At 43.4% G+C, this 18,824-nt stretch overlaps 1 protein-coding gene and 1 long non-coding RNA gene across 2 annotated transcripts in view; both read right to left on the bottom strand.

The window, feature by feature from the left end:
- Positions 1-18,824, bottom strand: part of LOC308107305 (galectin-4-like) — a 77,048-nt gene that overhangs the window by 41,261 nt on the left and 16,963 nt on the right. The window lies entirely within an intron of this gene.
- Positions 13,027-14,611, bottom strand: LOC308107102. The gene is made up of 2 exons (XR_013935189.1): positions 14,495-14,611; positions 13,027-13,141 (listed from the first exon to the last, which is right to left on the bottom strand). It is a non-coding gene; the product is annotated as an uncharacterized lncRNA (long non-coding RNA).

The raw sequence follows: 18,824 nt of genomic DNA, 5'->3' as shown, positions 1-18,824 counted from the left end.
GTGTTGTTCAAAAAGTTCCAGAGAAATATGGCGTATGGGCATGTTGGGGGTGTGGTTCAAGTAGTTTGTGAGAAACACGGGTTATGGGAATGTTGGGGGTGTGGTGCAAGCACAGCTACACTGAGGACAGATAAAGATAAGCTGAAGATAACATTATCCAAAGGATCACAAATAACGATGAACTACAACTGAGAACATTTAATTATACAGACCACAACCTACTGGACTTGGAAAATGACGTAGACCCGGACAATAATTTTTTCTACAATATCAAGGACACCTGCTGTTAGTACACAGATGGACAATATAACCAGAAATTAAACATAGATGGCAGATTGTAAATAATTCATTTCAATAGTAGAAGCCTCTATGCAAACTACAGCAATATCAAAGAGTATTTAGGCAAATTCATAAAACCATTCAAAATAATTGCAATATCTGAAACATGGATTATTAAAGGAATTGACTTTGAATTAGATGGTTATCGTAACATATTGTGTTAAGTTCGTTCTGCCCACTAGACGGTGCACTATGTACATGTTGTACTGTTGTTAAAATCCCACGAGAGTGTATGACGAGAGTAGAGGCGTCACGGGATCCAAGATAGTGAATAAAGTCACGGAGTAAGACAGACATCGTCGTGATTATTCTTAAGCGAAATACATCTACCACAGGTAGAAGGGCAAAACAATACATGGTGTCAGAGTAGCGGATAATAAGCCAACCCGTCGTCGAAAGAAATGGATGCCTACGGTGTTCCTGCTCCACGAATGGACTGGGATTCCACAAACCTACCCGAACCATGGCGACGCTTCAAGCAGCATGCCGAGCTAATGTTCACCGGTCCCCTGCGAGAGAAGGAAGAGGAGGACAAATGCAGCTACCTTCTTTTGTGGATTGGGGAGAAAGGACGTGATGTGTATAACACCCGGACGCTCACGGCAGACGAAGCCAAGAAGCTACAGACGTACTATGATAAGTACACAAATTACATCACAACCAAAGCAAACTCCATCTATGCCAGATATAAGTTTCATGAGAAGATGCAGGGTGAGCATGAATCATCTGAACAGTGTGTGACTGAGCTAAAACTGCTTGTCAAAGACTGTGGCTACCCAAACAGTGACGAAATGGTCAGAGACGGGATTGTATTTGGCACTAATTCACCTCATATTTGTGAGAAACTTCTCAGCCAGGGTGCACAGCTCACATTGGACAAAGCTCTAGATGTAGCCAGGTCCCACGAGCTAGCAAAGCAACAGTTGAAAACTATGGGCCACACCAGAGACAATGACACTGTTCATGCCATCAGCAGAAGGCCGCACAGGCTAGATAAACAACAGAGAGGCACAAAACCCAAGGAGCATGCTGCTACAGCATACAAGTCATGCAGCTACTGTGGAGGACAACACAGTGCTAAAGATGTCTGCCCAGCAAAAGGAAAGGAATGCATGAAATGCAAAAAAGATGAACCATTTCGCCAGAGTATGTAAATCAAGGATCCCTTCACAGTCAGGTTTCCATCGGCAGACAGTACACGCCGTCCGAAAGAGAACACAGAGTATGTTGAAAAGGACACAGATGAGGAACGGAGCGGTTTTTACATCGACAGCATCACAATTGAAAATGAAGGCGAAAGGAATGAGCAAGCATATGCAGATGTAGAGCTAGGCTCTCCCCCACAATAAGTGAGATTCAAAGTAGACACGGGCGCACAGGCCAACACCATTCCGGTCAACATCTTTCAGACTCTCTTCCAAGATGTGACACTGAAGCCAGCCACACGCAAGCTCACGGACTATGGAGGACATGCACTCAGTGTTGATGGAAAATGCAAGCTGAAATGCAAACACAAAAACAGCACATTGGTGTTGGACTTTCCCATTGTGGATACCAGTGCCCCACCTGTTCTGGCGATGAAATCTTACCGTGACCTAAACCTAGTCAAGATCGTGATGGCTGTGACTGAGGAAATGGACAAAACGGACACTGACTCTCAGAGCATTTTAGACGAGTACACTGATGTGTTCCAGGGCATAGGAGAATTTCAAGGTGAATGTAACTTCCATGTCAACCCAGACATAGCACCTACAGTCTACCCACCATGCAGAATCCCTATTGCTCTAGGAGACGGACTCAAAGATGTGCTCGACGACATGGAGAAGAACAATATCATCGGTAAGGTCACAGATGATATAGCTCGACGACATGGAGAAGAACAATATCATCTGTAAGGTCACAGATGATATAGCTCGACGACATGGATAAAAACAATATCATTTGTGTTGGAATAATCTTACGAAAAGCTATCACATTCATTGTAAGGTCACAGAACCCACAGATTGGGTGAATGCGCTTGTCATTGTAGAGAAGCCAAAGACAGGCAAGCTGAGAGTGTGTCTAGACCCCAGGCCCCTTAACAAGGCTGTACAAAGGCCTCACTACCCCCTGCCCACTTTAGAGGATGTCACCACAAAGCTTGCTGGAGCAAGATACTTTAGCGTCCTAGACGCCAGGTCAGGCTATTGGGCCATTAAGCTGAGCCATGAGTCATCAATGGTAACAACATTTAATACAATGTTTGGCAGGTACCGTTTCCTGAGGCTGCCATTTGGCATAATCTCCGCACAGGACGAGTTCCAGCGACATGTGGATGAGACCTATGAAGGCCTCAGCGGCGTGGCAGCCATCGTTGACGACATACTGGATTTTGGGAGGATCAAACAGGACCACGAATGAAACCTGAGAGCCATGCTACAATGCAGCAGAGAGAGGGGCGTGAGGCTAAACCCTGACAAATGCACAATCTGTATAACAGAGGTCAGTTATTTTGGTCACATACTGTCGCATGAATGTTTGAAACCGGACCCAAACAAAGAGCAGGCAGTCCAAGAGAGGCAGCCACCACAGAACAAGGCCGAGTTAGAAACCTTGCTAGGCATGATCAATTATTTGGCAAGGTTTGCTCCCCACCTGTCATAGATCAATGCACCACTGCGACAATTGCTGAAACAGGATAGTGAGTTTGTGTGGGATGCCAACCATGACAGATCCTACCAACAAATGAAAGAGCTGTTAACCCAGCAGCCAGGCCCAGTTCTCTCTTACTTTGACCCCCAGAAAGAGCTGTGGCTCCAAGTGGATGCTTCAAAAAGTGGCCTAGGTGCAGTCATGTTGCAAGACGGCAGGCCAGTTTCTTATGCGTCTAAGTCACTCACCAGCACCGAACAGAACTATGCTCAGATAGAGAAAGAGCTCTATGCTGTACTCTTTGGTTGTAAGCGTTTCCATGAGTACATGTATGGGCAACAAGTAACTATAGAATCAGACCACAAGCCATTAGAAGCAATACTCAGAAAACCACTGTCGGTGGCACCACCACGATTGCAGAGGATGATATTACAGCTACAGAAGTACAATATCAGCATCATCCACCGGCCAGGGAAAGACATCCCAGTGGCTGATACACTATCACGGAAGTCCATAGAGTATTATGACAAAGCTCTGTGTGAAGGAATGGAGGCCCAGGTGCATACAGTCATCAGCAACATGCCTGTTAGCGATCAGAGACTGACAGAGATTAGGGAAACAACCGCCCAGGATCCCCAACTCACAGCCCTGAGAAAAGCCACACTTGATGGTTGGCCCAACACACGGTCCAAATGCCCACCCATCATCCAAGAGTTCTGGAATCATAGAGCCGAGATCTCAGAGATCAGCGCCACCACGTTCAAAGGAGAGAAAATCATTGTTCCCCGTAAGCTCAGAGAGAACATGATAGAACGTATCCACTCCAGCCACATGGGTGTTGGAAAGAGTAAGAATAGAGCCAGAGACCTTCTGTTTTGGCCTGGTATGGGTAAGCAAATCGAGGCAGCAGTAGGAGCCTGCAGCATATGTCAGGAGAGACGCAGCGCAAACCCTAAAGAGCCCCTGCTGTCACACGCAATACCAGAAAGACCGTGGCAGGTGAAAGGCACCGATCTATTCACTTGGAACTCCAGAGTCTACATCATCATCGTAGATGACTACAGCAGGTTCTTTGAGCTGGAAAGACTATACAGCTGTACTGCAGCAGCTGTGATCACCAAACTGAAGTCCACCATGGCCAGGCATGGAATTGCTGAGACGGTGATCAGCGACAACGGTCCGTGCTACAGCTCAAGTGAGTTCCAACGTTTTGCAGAGACATGGGGTTTCACCCACACCACAACTAGCCCCCATTACCCGCAGAGCAACGGCCTTGCAGAGAAGACTGTCCAGACAGCCAAGAGCATACTGGACAAAGCTAAAGCTGAACATAAAGACCCCTACCTAAGTCAACTAGTATATCGAAACACTCCAGTAGAAAACCTGAAATCCCCCGCACAGCTGCTCATGAGCCGGAGGCTTCGTTCCATCCTCCCTGCAACAGCCAAACACCTGCAGCCACAAATTGCTTGCCAACAGGCAGTGCGCGAGAGGAGAGAAGCCTGCCATGCAACGCCAGCAAACTTATTTCAACAGGACCGCCAGACCTCTACCTCAGCTACCCCAAGGTAGACCTATCCGGTTCCGCCAGTAGGATGGTTCCTGGAAACCAGCAATGGTGACATGCCCTGCAAACACTCACAGGAGCTACCTCATCACCACCAGTACAGGTCAGATCTACCGACGCAACCGCCGACATCTCAGAGAGGACAGAGGTGATGTTGCAACAGAAGAGATCATCCAGTCACCGGAGCCCACCTTCAGCAACATTCCAGTTTCCCAGCCTCAACCTGTGAAACCTCCAGACCTGAACGAACATTAATCCATCTGGTTACACAACTCGATTAGGTCGTGTTGTCAAGCCAAGACAGCTCCATGACCTGTAACCGTTGTAAACTTCTGTTGTGATTTGACAGTGATTTGTTTCCCTCATTTACGTTGTTGAAAGGTGCACATACCTGTTCAGGAGACTGTTCGAATTACCTGTGATCTATATTTTGACTATTTACATTGGCAGTATTATACTTACCTGTGCATGCTATTTTGGTTTTGGCCTGTCATCCCAGCTATTTGTTCAAGTTAAATTGTTCGTATACGCCATATTCTGTCAGCTGGTGTGTTATTTGTGTTTCAGGGACATCCTGGGTCAGGTTTACATATTTCATTTGTGTAGAACAATTGTTTTTCTTTTAAGAAGGGAGATGTAACATATTGTGTTAAGTTCGTTCTGCCCACTAGATGGTGCACTATGTACATGTTGTACTGTTGTTAAAATCCCGCGAGAGTGTATGACGAGAGTAGAGGCGTCACGGGATCCAAGATGGTGAATAAAGTCACACAGTAAGACAGACATCGTCGTGATAATTCTTAAGCGAAATACATCTACCACAGGTAGAAGGGCAAAACAATACAGTGATGAATTTCATTATATAAAGAGAGAGAACAAAGGTGGAGGAGGTGTAACTATATACAGGTACATCTAAAAAAATTTGAATATCATGAAAATGTTCAATATTTTTTTGTCACTCATTTCAGAACGTCAAACCCAAATATGATATAGGCTGATGACACACAGAGTGAAATATTTCAAGCCTTTATTTCTTGAAATGTTTCCAGATAGTGACAACAGAAGAAATGAAGAAGCATCTCAGTAATCAATAAAAAAACATCCTGAACCACAAATCACTCCACATATACCTTTGACTGGTGTTACCATATCTAAATTACTGTGCTGAGGTTTGGGGTAACACTTGTAAATCTTCACTACAGTTGCTCACAATTTTACAATAAAGAGCGAAACGAACTGTATAAAGATCACACGAAGTCACTCTTCTTTGAATCAAAAATACTAAAGTTCACTGACCTGGTACAATTTCAAACTGCACAAATGATTTGTAAAGCAAACAACATAAACAATCAACTTCCTACCAATATTCAAAACTGAGGGTTATAACTGGAGAGAGAATTTAAAGCTAAAACACTGGAGGTTTCGCACAACTTAAGAATTTTGTCTTTCACAATATGTGGAGTGAGGCTGTGGAATGGATTGGAGTCGGAGCACAGGCAGTGTCCAAGCACAACCCAGTTCAATTTCCTGAAGGTTTTCTCTCATTGAAATGCGTGAAAACAGTCTTCAAGCTTTCAAAACCCTGTCACTATGATGGAGCTACAGATCGAAGCCATGTTATTTTGTTGTGTGCTATTTAATCTGTTACTAATCAACCCTCACTATGGTGGTCTGAAAGTGCAAAAGACTACAATCTGCAGAAAACACTACCAAATCCACAAAACACTGCCAAAAAGAGAAAGCACTATCAGAAAACACAATGGAAACGTCAGGTACCTGCTGACAGCAGGGTTGTCACTGATAGGATGCGCTGTCGATGACTCATTATCATTGTACCCATGAGAAACCTTACCATCATTCAGTGTAGTTTAACGCATGTTAAATCAAACCCAAAGCAATCTCTGAACCAGTCAATGGCACGTCTCCATTGCACTTCATTTTATTGACCACTAGATGTCCTCCTCGAGCACTGTGTGCCATTGAAGCCTCAAATAATGAACCATGCTTAAAATGAACCATCAAAGCTTCAATAAAGCCTCGACCAGCCGTCAGTACCTGCAGGCCACAATGAGGACAAAATGTCTTGTCTCCTAACTATGGAAGACGGTCTCTTTTCCCCGGAATGTGGACCATACTTCAGTTGGCAGGAATGACTTCCTGTTACAGAGACAGACTGTGCTTCTGTCCTATCAGATGCACGTCTCATTGGCTGTGCGTCCAATCAGTGACGACCCCGCTGTCAGCAGGTACCACACGTTTTCTTTTTGTTTTTTGGATTTGGTAGTGTTTCCTCTATTTGGTAGTGTTTCCTCTATTTGGTAGTGTTTTCTGAAGTTTGTAGTGTTTTACACTTCCAGGCCACCGTACCTCACTCAGTAATTTCATACATTTGAGGGAACTTGTGAAACTTCTTTAACAATGTCTCTCTATTCAATACATTTGAAATTGTTCATATAATGAAGACTTGAGGATTTACATTTAGCCCTTTTTTTTACCTTTTCAGGATATTTCTCTGCTTTGTTTGTACTGTCATACATCTTTTCCACTAATCTCAATTTATATAATTCCACAGACCAGCATCACACTGCCATTGGAGGTGAGTTTTTGTTCCTTGTCTGGGCCAACGCTCCTTATGAATATTATTATAACAATTCAGGTATTTTGTCATCCAGATGTCAGAAGCTGAGAGAACTGGTGCCCCAGAACCCTCCACTACTGATGATAGAGCTTCAGACTTCCCACCCCCTGCTTCGTCGTCACCCACACCAATGATGGACACACCCGTTGCTCCATCAACAGCCACCAGACCTGGACCATCATCTGCCACGTCCCTCTCTCCATCAATGGACCATCAATCATCAACGACTGACTTGAACCCGTCACTCATAAGTAATAAAAGAATAACAGGGTTCTCACCAGGATTGTCTGACAGAGTAGGGGTGTGTTGGTGGTGGTGGTGGTGGTGGTGTGGGGGGGGGGGGGGGGGGGGGGGGTTGAGTTATTGAGTACCCCCTCACACAGCCGACCTCTCCTCTCCTGTTTCTCTTCTTCCCCTCTTTCTCCTCTCTCTTCTTCTATTTGGGCCCCAAATAAGCTCTTTGTTGAGATTTTGACAGCAGAAAACAATTCAATATTTCCTGTTCTATTTCAGGCTGTGGCTGGTGTGATGTTTAGATACCACATTTTAATGCCAACATTTATAGTCTCACAAATATTTAGATCATTTCTTTGCATCAACATATTCATAACTAAAGTAATGCATTATTCCTTTTTATTTGTAATGTTTTTCAGGTGGAGCTTTGTGACACATGCCGGCATTGATGGAAACAGCAGACTAGTAACTTACATCAACTGCAGCACAGACAACAAAGCTTTGAAAGTATTGACTTATATGTCTTTTGGGATCATAGTTTGAGGTCTAATCAAAGCTGTTATAAAAGATGGTATTGATTTGTTAGCTTTATCTTATTAAATAAAATTATATGAATCACATAGTGTATTAGCAGTATTGTGGGAATTATAATACAAAGTGTTCCAAATGATCATTTGTATTTTTTGCTGGCATACTTTGATCTCTTTCATTGTCTTTTTTTTAAAATTCAGTTATGATTTGAAAATAAAAACAGAAGTCATTATTCAATGAATAGAAGTATATTTCTGATGGAACGCATTACTGTAGTTTTAAGAGCCGTGACATCGTTATCTCTGTGTTACATTCAGGACATATTTACACTGGAACTCCTCTTGTTTTGTACATCACTTTTAAGTAAATGTAATATACATTTTAAGAAATCAATGCAATAGTGTTTTGGTTTAAACGATACACAGGGGTGTGTGTGTGTGTGTGTGTGTGTGTGTGTGTGTGTGTGTGTGTGTGTGTGTGTGTGTGTGTGTGTGTGTGTGTGTGTGTGAATATGATGGAAAATAACTGGAGTCCCTCAAGATTTTCTTTAATTATGCATCTATTTGATGAAATATTTTGGTTTTACAGTATCGCTGCTACTAGTTGACCTGGTCCGTGTTCGACCAAGGGACCCGTTCCTTCGTTTTGAAATTGAAAATCCATTAGTTTCTTTAAAAAAATGAAATAAAATACGACCATAATTCTTTCTTTTTTTTGTATTATTATTATTATTATTATTATTATTATTATTATTATTGTTATTATTATTATTATTATTATTATTATTATTATTATTATTATTATTATTATTATTATTATTATGTACCTTTATTTAGAACCACATTGAGATTAGTCATCTCTTTTACAAGTGGGTCCTGGAGAGCTGGGGGGCTTGAGGGTCTTGCTCAAGGACCCCCAGTGCATGCTTATTGGACTTTCTTTTTCAAGCTTGATTTGCCGGGAACTCGTCTGGCTGCCCTCCTGGTGGTATCCTTGTATAAATGTAATGATAAAGACGTCTAAAAATGTCTTTGGGTGGTTGCGCCAACTTAATTGTGAACATGAACCCCAACGGCACGACTACTGGTGAAATCTATTAGAGGGTTTTCAGAGAGAAATGTCCAAAGATCAACTCCAAGCTGAAGTTGTTTCATTACTGCTGAGGCGAGCCGCGTTGGACGAGATTAATTTATGATATACAGTACAAGATTAAAATCACGGCTTTTCATTGATCAAACCGCAGCCTCACAGCGCCCCCTACTGTCAGAAGCAGCACACTTGCTGACTGTCCTCAGAGCTCATTCATCACATTAAAAGAAACATTTTTCAGGAGAGAAAAATACACATTAAAACACAATAATAACTGCAAATGTGAGGCTACAAATGTACTTAAAATCAGTAGGGTTAATTTGTACTTACACTATAATATTTATACATTCTATAAAACAAATGATACCGTTTTGCATGTTGGTTAATGGTTCATAATATCATATAAAATGTCTTATTAGTGTTGTTCTTCTTGATGGTATGACCATTAATAACCTGATGCAGCTGTGAATGCAGTTGTGTGTTATTTTCATCATCTTAATGATTTATGTTACTTGAATTGATAGGTTTAAATGACGACAGGATTCCTGTCATCATTTGGCAGACATGCCTGTGAAAGGAGAAGGAGCAGCTTTACAAGCGATTCTCCCTCAACACCACAAAACAGAATGGCCGGCATTTCTGCAGATACCATCAACATCGGTAGGTTTTCTTTGTTGCTGTTCTTTTTCTGAACGGTACATTGTGAAATTGATATGCTCTGATAATTAAATTTCAATGTTGCTTTGCAGGAATGAAGTTGTAAAAAGTTTTAATGTTTTACTTTATCATTGACTTCATTGTGTTGTTGTTGTTTACATGTACTCATAGTTTATTTGTGACATGCACATCTGTTGTCCCCCCGTTACTTTCAGAAGCATCACATTGAAAGGATTTGGGAAGAGGTTTGTATGGATTTCTTACAGTGAGCCATTAAATTTGTTGAACTAAAATTGAATTTATATTAAACTGAGCTCCACCAAAATGTAATTGTCATGTATGCCTGACTTTTTGGTTTCTTGCATAGGTTGTACTCTGACATTGTCTCTTCTTGCAAGAACAATGTAATACAATTGTTTTAAACTTCCCGTGTCTTCTGTCTCCCCGGGGTTTTTACTAGGAAATGATCCTGACAACTTTGTAGTTAAATAACCGAGTCAACTATAGAATAAAACCCTGCCTGACACATCTGCAAGATCAAGAGGTCCTCAAGTCTGCAAGATGGGGTTGACAGGTTCTGTGTCTCAGCCCTGGTATGTCAGGTCACCAGCATTGACATCAGCCAGTGTGTTGAGTCCTGGAATTCCCACTGATTGCCAACTCTACTCCCTTTCTGGATGCTCTGCAACACCTCATCCATGTCAGCAGTGAATGGAAAAGGTGATTTTAACCAAATATTCATTCTTAATGAGATCATTTGTTCTCCTAATAAAGTTAGTTGAAAAAAGGTGGAATTTCTTTTTTTAAATTGAAATCTTTTTTTTGCCTTTTTGCAGCACAAGAATAATACAATGTTTGTTCATGAATTAAGAAAGGAATAAAAAATAATATATGTAATAAATACCTGGGATATGAAATAACAATGAATTTATTCCCTGCAATTTCAAATAACATCTAATTTATTTATTTTAGATCAATTTAACAATAAAAATGCAGGAGCAGGATGGACAGCATCTATGTAGAATAATACTTTTCACAAAATACAACAGTTGGATCTTTTTTTTGAATATAAAGGAAAAATAGACATATTTTCCCATAATGATGGGAACTGGAAGCAAATGTAACTAATAACGGATGATGACTGGGAAGAAACATTCATACAAGTTAATTAACAGTTCAAAATGAAGTGTTTAGGTGCAAAGTGAAGATGCACTTCTTTAATACTCCATCCTTTACTACAAAATATAGTAAATCATCGCGTCTGTAACTATGAAGTTACACAAAGTTTCCTGAGAGGAAGATAAGAGCTGCTGGCATTTCTCTTTGCCTTTGGTGGATTGCTTCAACTCCTCTGATCGAAGGCGAGGAGAAATGTGATGTAAATTTAACCAACAGATGTAGGAAGGTTAAATCTTCTTCTGCAGATCTTCACATTTCCATGTCCAAAAAACCACGAGAATGAACATGAGCCACTGTGGCATTCATAAAAGGAAGCAGAGGAGATGTATGTCTCTCACACTGTGTTATCTACAACATCATTCATTCATTCATTCATTCATTCATTCATTCATTCATTCATTGTGGTGCTACTCTGAGATTTCAGCGGTCTGTAACCTCCAGCTCTGGAGACACATGTGGCTCTTCAGCCCTTCCGTAGCGGCTCCCTGAAGCTTTCAATATATTTTATGGTGAGAAACATATTTTATTGTTTTATTTTTATTTTTATTTACTCACCAGAGTCATTTTCAAATGAACTCATGTCTCTGGGCTAAAAATGGCTTTTAAAATAAAGAACTAAAATGTCGCGTCTATTGAAAACATTACGGTAATTACATGTGCCTTTATTGACGCGGAAATAGTTCTGAATTTGTGCAAATCCAGACTAAGATATACCCCCCGCCGACCCGTGTTCCACCCGACGAAAGACAACCCCAGTGAGAACCATACGCGGCGGCGAGCGGCAAACACCCCCCGCTGATTTGGCCCTTGGTGGAAATGAGTTTGACACCCCTGCACTAAGACTTCAATAATACCCTGACTCCTGTAAGCTTTAAAAAAGAAAAAAAGAAATGATGGTATAGCGGTTGTATTTGATTGCATTAGATTGCACAGGTGTACCCAATGCAGTGGCTTGTGAGCGTTTATCTACATATAAGGTAATGAATTAATTACTATATCTATACTAAAATATTTAAGACTGATAGCATCAGCTTGCAAAAGATTTGACTGGTAACATAACTCAGTGACTCCCAAGCTGCACAAGACAAAGCAAAAGGCCTGTTTGCTCTCTGACATTAATAAATAGTGACACATGAGGAATGTGTCTGCATACAAAGACACCATTTTTGTTTTTGACCCAAGTGTGTCTTTAGAATTGTGCTCTCTCAGATAACTTCACAAGTAGTGCTGCTTACAGATCTGTCATGCTGGTTTTTATTACTTACCCTGACCTCTAAAGGCTCAAACTCTATCTGCTGTGGTGTCTGTTGTGCCTCTTGCTCCTGCTGAAGTTGCAGTCAGTTGCCTGAAGCCGGGAGGGGGGCGCCAGAATCAAGCTTGGTCTGCGGGTCGGTTCTTTGCTAATTGATGCTCCGGCTGCAGATGCTCGCGCTGCAGCACCTGCTGCTGCTGCTGCTGCTGCTGCTGCTGCTGCTGCTGCTGCTGCTGCTGCTGCTGCTGCTGCTGCTGCTGCTGCTGCTGCTGCTGCTGCTGCTGCTGCTGCTGCTGCTGGACCAAATGAAGTTGTAATTTTGCTGCACTTGGAGTGCAGCGAAAGCACTGGTGCTTCCAGTACTTTCATTTTTTTTTAGTCGCTGCTTTTCTGCGCCTCCAGGGCGTTTTTTCATTGGTTGTGTATCCATGTTGTCTGTCTCCCCACCTGACCTTGGTTAACTTGCGGTGTGATTGAACGTGACTCTGTTAGCCCCGCCCATCCAGCAACTGGGTGATTGACAAGCCCCTGACTGACAGATAACCAATGTGCTGTGCTGTAACACTACATGGGCTGTGCTGTAACACATAATTGGCTGGCCAATCAGCCCACAGTAGCGTGGGCTGATTGGCCAGCCAATTATGTCAGGTGGGACCTGCTGACCAGCCCGACACAGGCCCACATGGACACCGGCCCACCGGGATTGTGCCCGGTAGGGCAGATGGCCAGTCCACCCCTGCTCACCCCCTCCCCTCCCAATATACTCACCCGGGTCACCCCCTCCCCTCCCCGGCGCTTTAAAGGTTAGCTGGAATGTTGCACGGGCCACATACCCGAGCAGATTCACCTTTGATTTTGCATTGTGTATGTGCCTGTTGAAGCTTCAATAAATATCCTTGACAGAAGAACTCTGTTTCATGATTTTATTCAAAGAGCAGTGATAAAGGAAATCCACAACACTGCATTTCATGTGTCTTGTCTTGTCTTACTCCATGTTTCCTCCCATTCCTCCTCCTGTTCACTCCTGAAAACACAAATAGAAAGACAAAATGACACATCAGTGTGTGTGTGTGGGGGGGGGGGGTCACGTGACCAATGGCCAGTTGCTGGATGGGCGGGGCTAACAGTATCAGAGTATGGTAATAACCCAGGGTCTCGAAACCTGAGACCAGCTCAAGGAGATTAGTTAAGACGCAGCCTGGTACCACAGGGAACCTGAACACGACACCACACTGAACATGACGTCTGCCTCCCTCTGGAATGCTGGAGATCAGTACACCCACTCACACAGACCTGCCAACGTCTGCCTCCACCTGGCGGACATTCGAGCTCATTACACCCATTCCCTCTCATCACATCACACACACACACACACACACACACACACACACACACACACACACACACACACACACACACACACACACACACGCACACACGCACGCACGCACGCACGCACACACACACACACACACACACACACACACACACACACACTATCATTGTACATAGTTTTGTTGTTTAGTACATTAGATCTCCGTGTTAGATGACGTTTGATACTTAAATGTGTTGATTTATGGAATGATTTGAGAATTATTTATGAATTAATACACTATTGTTTATAAATGCCTGTTTGCTGAATTGAACGATTCCTGGTGATTTCTGTGTATTTATTGTCGACATTCGCTGGTTTGTAATTAGCTGTCTGTGCTCGGATCTCATGACTTCCCTTTTATTTAAGATTGTTATATTTTACAGTGAAATATTAACTAACTTAAATAAAACTTTTCCATACGAGACTGATATTTTGGTAATTTGTTATTTCCTGATTCTCTGGTGGTGTCCCCTTTTATTGTTAATAACTAACTAACTAACTAACTAACTAACTAACTAACTAAATAAATAAATAAATAAATAAATAAATAAATAAATAAATAAATAAATAACTATTTCAAATAAAAGATTTTTCATTAATAAATAATTTTCGATAATTTATTAATTTTAAGTAATTACTCAATTACTCAGTTGTTAATGAGTAAATGACAGTTTACTTCCATTAATATTTTTAATTTTTCATAAATTACTTTCAATGATTTATTACTTTCAGTAATTTATTATTTACATTAATTTAATGCTGATAACCAACCAGAAATCCCAACACATTCAAACTCAGTGAAAACAAAACAAACTGAAGCTTTTATCTTTGGTCATTATTGTGCTCGCTCCCATTTCTCCAGGATACTGATTCATGCCACCTCCTGCCCCCCGGCACAGACACAGAAAGCATCAGCCCTCTAAAGTCCACAGAAATTCACTATTATTTCCTCTGGACTTGTAGCAAAGCACCAAGCAGCATGTGGAGGAATTCAACACTCACCTTGGTAATTATGATAGTTTGGATGGAAACGTCTCCCTCGATCTGCAACGCACGGACTCTATCCACAGGCAGACGAAATGGGAAGGTGTAGAAGTCTTTCCCATTCACTTTAATCTGCAAAGAAACAACTTCATTAAATTATATATGACAACAAGCAGCACCTGCTGCTGCAGCACCTGCTGCTGCAGCACCTGCTGCTGCAGCACCTGCTGCTGCAGCACCTGCTGCTGCAGCACCTGCTGCTGCAGCACCTGCTGCTGCAGCACCTGCTGCTGCAGCACCTGCTGCTGCAGCACCTGCTGCTGGACCAAATGAAGTTGTAATTTTGCTGCACTTGGAGTGCAGCGAAAGCACTGGTGCTTCCAGTGCTTTCATTTTTTTTAGTCGCTGCTTTTCTGCGCCTCCAGGGCGTTTTTTCATTGGTTGTGTATCCATGTTGTCTCTCTCCCCACCTGACCTTGGTTAACTTGCGGTGTGATTGAACATGACTCTGTTAGCCCCGCCCATCCAGCAACTGGGTGATTGACAAGCCCCTGACTGACAGATGACCAATGGGCTGTGCTGTAACACTACATGGGCTGTGCTGTAACACATAATTGGCTGGCCAATCAGCCCACAGTAGCGTGGGCTGATTGGCCAGCCAATTATGTCAGGTGGGACCTGCTGACCAGCCCGACACAGGCCCACATGGACACCGGCCCACCGGGATTGTGCCCGGTATGGCAGATGGCCAGTCCACCCCTGCTCACCCCCTCCCCTCCCAATATACTCACCCGGGTCACCCCCTCCCCTCCCCGGCGCTTTAAAGGTTAGCTGGAAGGTTGCACGGGACACATACCCGAGCAGATTCACTTGTGATTTTGCATTGTGTATGTGCCTGTTGAAGCTTCAATAAATATCCTTGACAGAAGAACTCTGTTTCATGATTTTATTCAAAGAGCAGTGATAAAGGAAATCCACAACACTGCATTTCATGTGTCTTGTCTTGTCTTACTCCATGTTTCCTCCCATTCCTCCTCCTGTTCACTCCTGAAAACACAAATAGAAAGACAAAATGACACATCAGTGTGTGTGTGTGTGGGGGGGGGGGTCACGTGACCAATGGCCAGTTGCTGGATGGGCGGGGCTAACAGTATCAGAGTATGGTAATAACCCAGGGTCTCGAAACCTGAGACCAGCTCAAGGAGATTAGTTAAGACGCAGCCTGGTACCACAGGGAACCTGAACACGACACCACACTGAACATGACGTCTGCCTCCCTCTGGAATGCTGGAGATCAGTACACCCACTCACACAGACCTGCCAACGTCTGCCTCCACCTGGCGGACATTCGAGCTCATTACACCCATTCCCTCTCATCACATCACACACACACACACACACACACGCACACACGCACACACGCACACACGCACGCACGCACGCACGCACGCACGCACGCACGCACGCACGCACGCACACACACACACACACACTATCATTGTACATAGTTTTGTTGTTTAGTACATTAGATCTCCGTGTTAGATGACGTTTGATACTTAAATGTGTTGATTTATGGAATGATTTGAGAATTATTTATGAATTAATACACTATTGTTTATAAATGCCTGTTTGCTGAATTGAACGATTCCTGGTGATTTCTGTGTATTTATTGTCGACATTCGCTGGTTTGTAATTAGCTGTCTGTGCTCGGATCTCATGACTTCCCTTTTATTTAAGATTGTTATATTTTACAGTGAAATATTAACTAACTTAAATAAAACTTTTCCATACGAGACTGATATTTTGGTAATTTGTTATTTCCTGATTCTCTGGTGGTGTCCCCTTTTATTGTTAATAACTAACTAACTAACTAACTAACTAACTAACTAACTAAATAAATAAATAAATAAATAAATAAATAAATAAATAACTATTTCAAATAAAAGATTTTTCATTAATAAATAATTTTCGATAATTTATTAATTTTAAGTAATTACTCAATTACTCAGTTGTTAATGAGTAAATGACAGTTTACTTCCATTAATATTTTTAATTTTTCATAAATTACTTTCAATGATTTATTACTTTCAGTAATTTATTATTTACATTAATTTAATGCTGATAACCAACCAGAAATCCCAACACATTCAAACTCAGTGAAAACAAAACAAACTGAAGCTTTTATCTTTGGTCATTATTGTGCTCGCTCCCATTTCTCCAGGATACTGATTCATGCCACCTCCTGCCCCCCGGCACAGACACAGAAAGCATCAGCCCTCTAAAGTCCACAGAAATTCACTATTATTTCCTCTGGACTTGTAGCAAAGCACCAAGCAGCATGTGGAGGAATTCAACATTCACCTTGGTAATTATGATAGTTTGGATGGAAACGTCTCCCTCGATCTGCAACGCACGGACTCTATCCACAGGCAGACGAAATGGGAAGGTGTAGAAGTCTTTCCCATTCACTTTAATCTGCAAAGAAACAACTTCATTAAATTATATATGACAACAATATCATTTCATACAATGTTAACGCAGGTTAAGGGAAAAATATGAAATTGTTTTAGAGATGAATGATTGGGTTAAAATCTAATTAAGTTCTTTGATTAAAGTTCAAGGTTAAGATACTTTTTTTTTATAAGTAAGTAATAATGTTAAAAGAACTAAGTATTAACTATAGTTAAATAGAAGAGAGGGAGCGATATCTAAAAGCCAGCATTCCATTCCATTCCATTCCATTCCATTCCATTCCATTCCATTCCATTCAATTCAATTGTTGGAGCCAAAATCCTTTGTTCACTCACCCTCATGAGGAAGGGGGGGGGGGCGAGGAGGGGGGTGAGCCACGTTTCTTTGAGAACAAAGAAACCATGTGCTCAACCCTGGAAAATTCGCCATTGATCACATGACCCCCCCCTGGGGGGCCCCCGGGTCCCCCCTCCTCTAGCTGCGGCACTGCAGCTCGACGGCAGGGGGACCCAAAATCCCGTCATCACCGGGTCACCGGCCCGGTGACGCGCAAGCCAACCCCGCGTGGATTGGCTGAACCACGGCCAACGCCGCGGGGAGCCCGGAAGACATCATAACGGTATAAATTCAGGCCCGGGAAGAGATCCAGCCTCTTCCAAAACGAAATCGCGTCAACCCAGACGCACCTTTTCGTAAGGAGACAAAGCGCCTCGTGTTAACGCACCTGGACCGGGCCTGAATTTTCTTCACCTCGCTGGACGAGCTCAAGAAAAGCGGGAATTCCCTTTATTTTTGGTTTCCCCTTCTTTTTTTTCTTCCTTTTTTTTGTTTGCATCCTCCGGACCCCGAGCGCGCGCTGCAACCGCACGCTCGTCTGCAGACCGACCTGAGCATCGCTTCTTCACTCCCCCCCTCATCGCAAGAAGCTGCTGATCGCCCCTCGGATCACACTACGGGTTTCCCCTCCGTAGTCCACGTCAGGTCTCTATTTTCTGGGACGCCAGAGAACCGCCCGCGGCCACAAATCGACGGATTTCACCTGGCCACGGAAGCACGTTTCCCCCTCGTCCAACCAAGTAAGGCTTAGAGTCTGGGCAGGAATTAGAATAACGTGATATTATTATTGCTGTGTGTTTATTGTTGGTACTTGTAACTTTGGGACGCCGATCCCTGTTTCTGAGTACTTTTGTGTCTACGCGTGGACGGCCATCCACGCGAATCATCGCACGCACGCGCGAGCCTCCTCATCCTCAGCTCACGCTTCTGCTCCCAGAGTCCATATCTGCCTGAACAGCCGTTTTTGGACTCTGTACGTGTAAGCTGAGGCGGTCGCGTCAGTGTACACAGTCAGACACCCCCTCCTCTCTCCTCTCTCTCTCTCCTCTTCTCCTCTGTTTCCCTGTTCACTAACCAGCGCACGGTACGGCCGCCGCTGCCTCCAAGCGCCTCCTTTCAGTGCGTCCCTGGGACCGTGTGTAGTTCACTGCGGCTCGGATTTCTCGGCCACAAGGAATCCGGCGCGCTCCCGACGGCTACGGCCCGTGCGGAGCTCAGTGACGTCACGCTATCCCAGGCAGAGCACGCCGAGCGCCTCTGGTGACCGGGTGGGTAATCACATCGATTTCCTCGCCGGGTCGCCGAGCCGTTTGGCGCCCTCTGGTAGTCGCGTGGGTAATTGCAACCGCTCGTACCGCCATCTGGTGGTTGCATTAAGTCATCACAACTGCCCCGCGCGCCGACGCGCACCTAGTGGCCAGATCGGGTGATTACACCGGACCGCCGACGTCTACCTCCCTCTGGTGGACGTTCGTGGTCATTACCCTCTCACCAAGTCACGCCCCTTTCGCTCCACAAACCCGCACACACACACACACAC

This window comes from Lipophrys pholis, assembly GCF_963383615.2.
Source record: "Lipophrys pholis genome assembly, chromosome: 3".
Taxonomy (NCBI): Eukaryota; Metazoa; Chordata; class Actinopteri; order Blenniiformes; family Blenniidae; genus Lipophrys; species Lipophrys pholis.
Note: the sequence above shows the minus strand (reverse complement) of the source record. Positions and strands in the feature narration are given on the sequence as shown.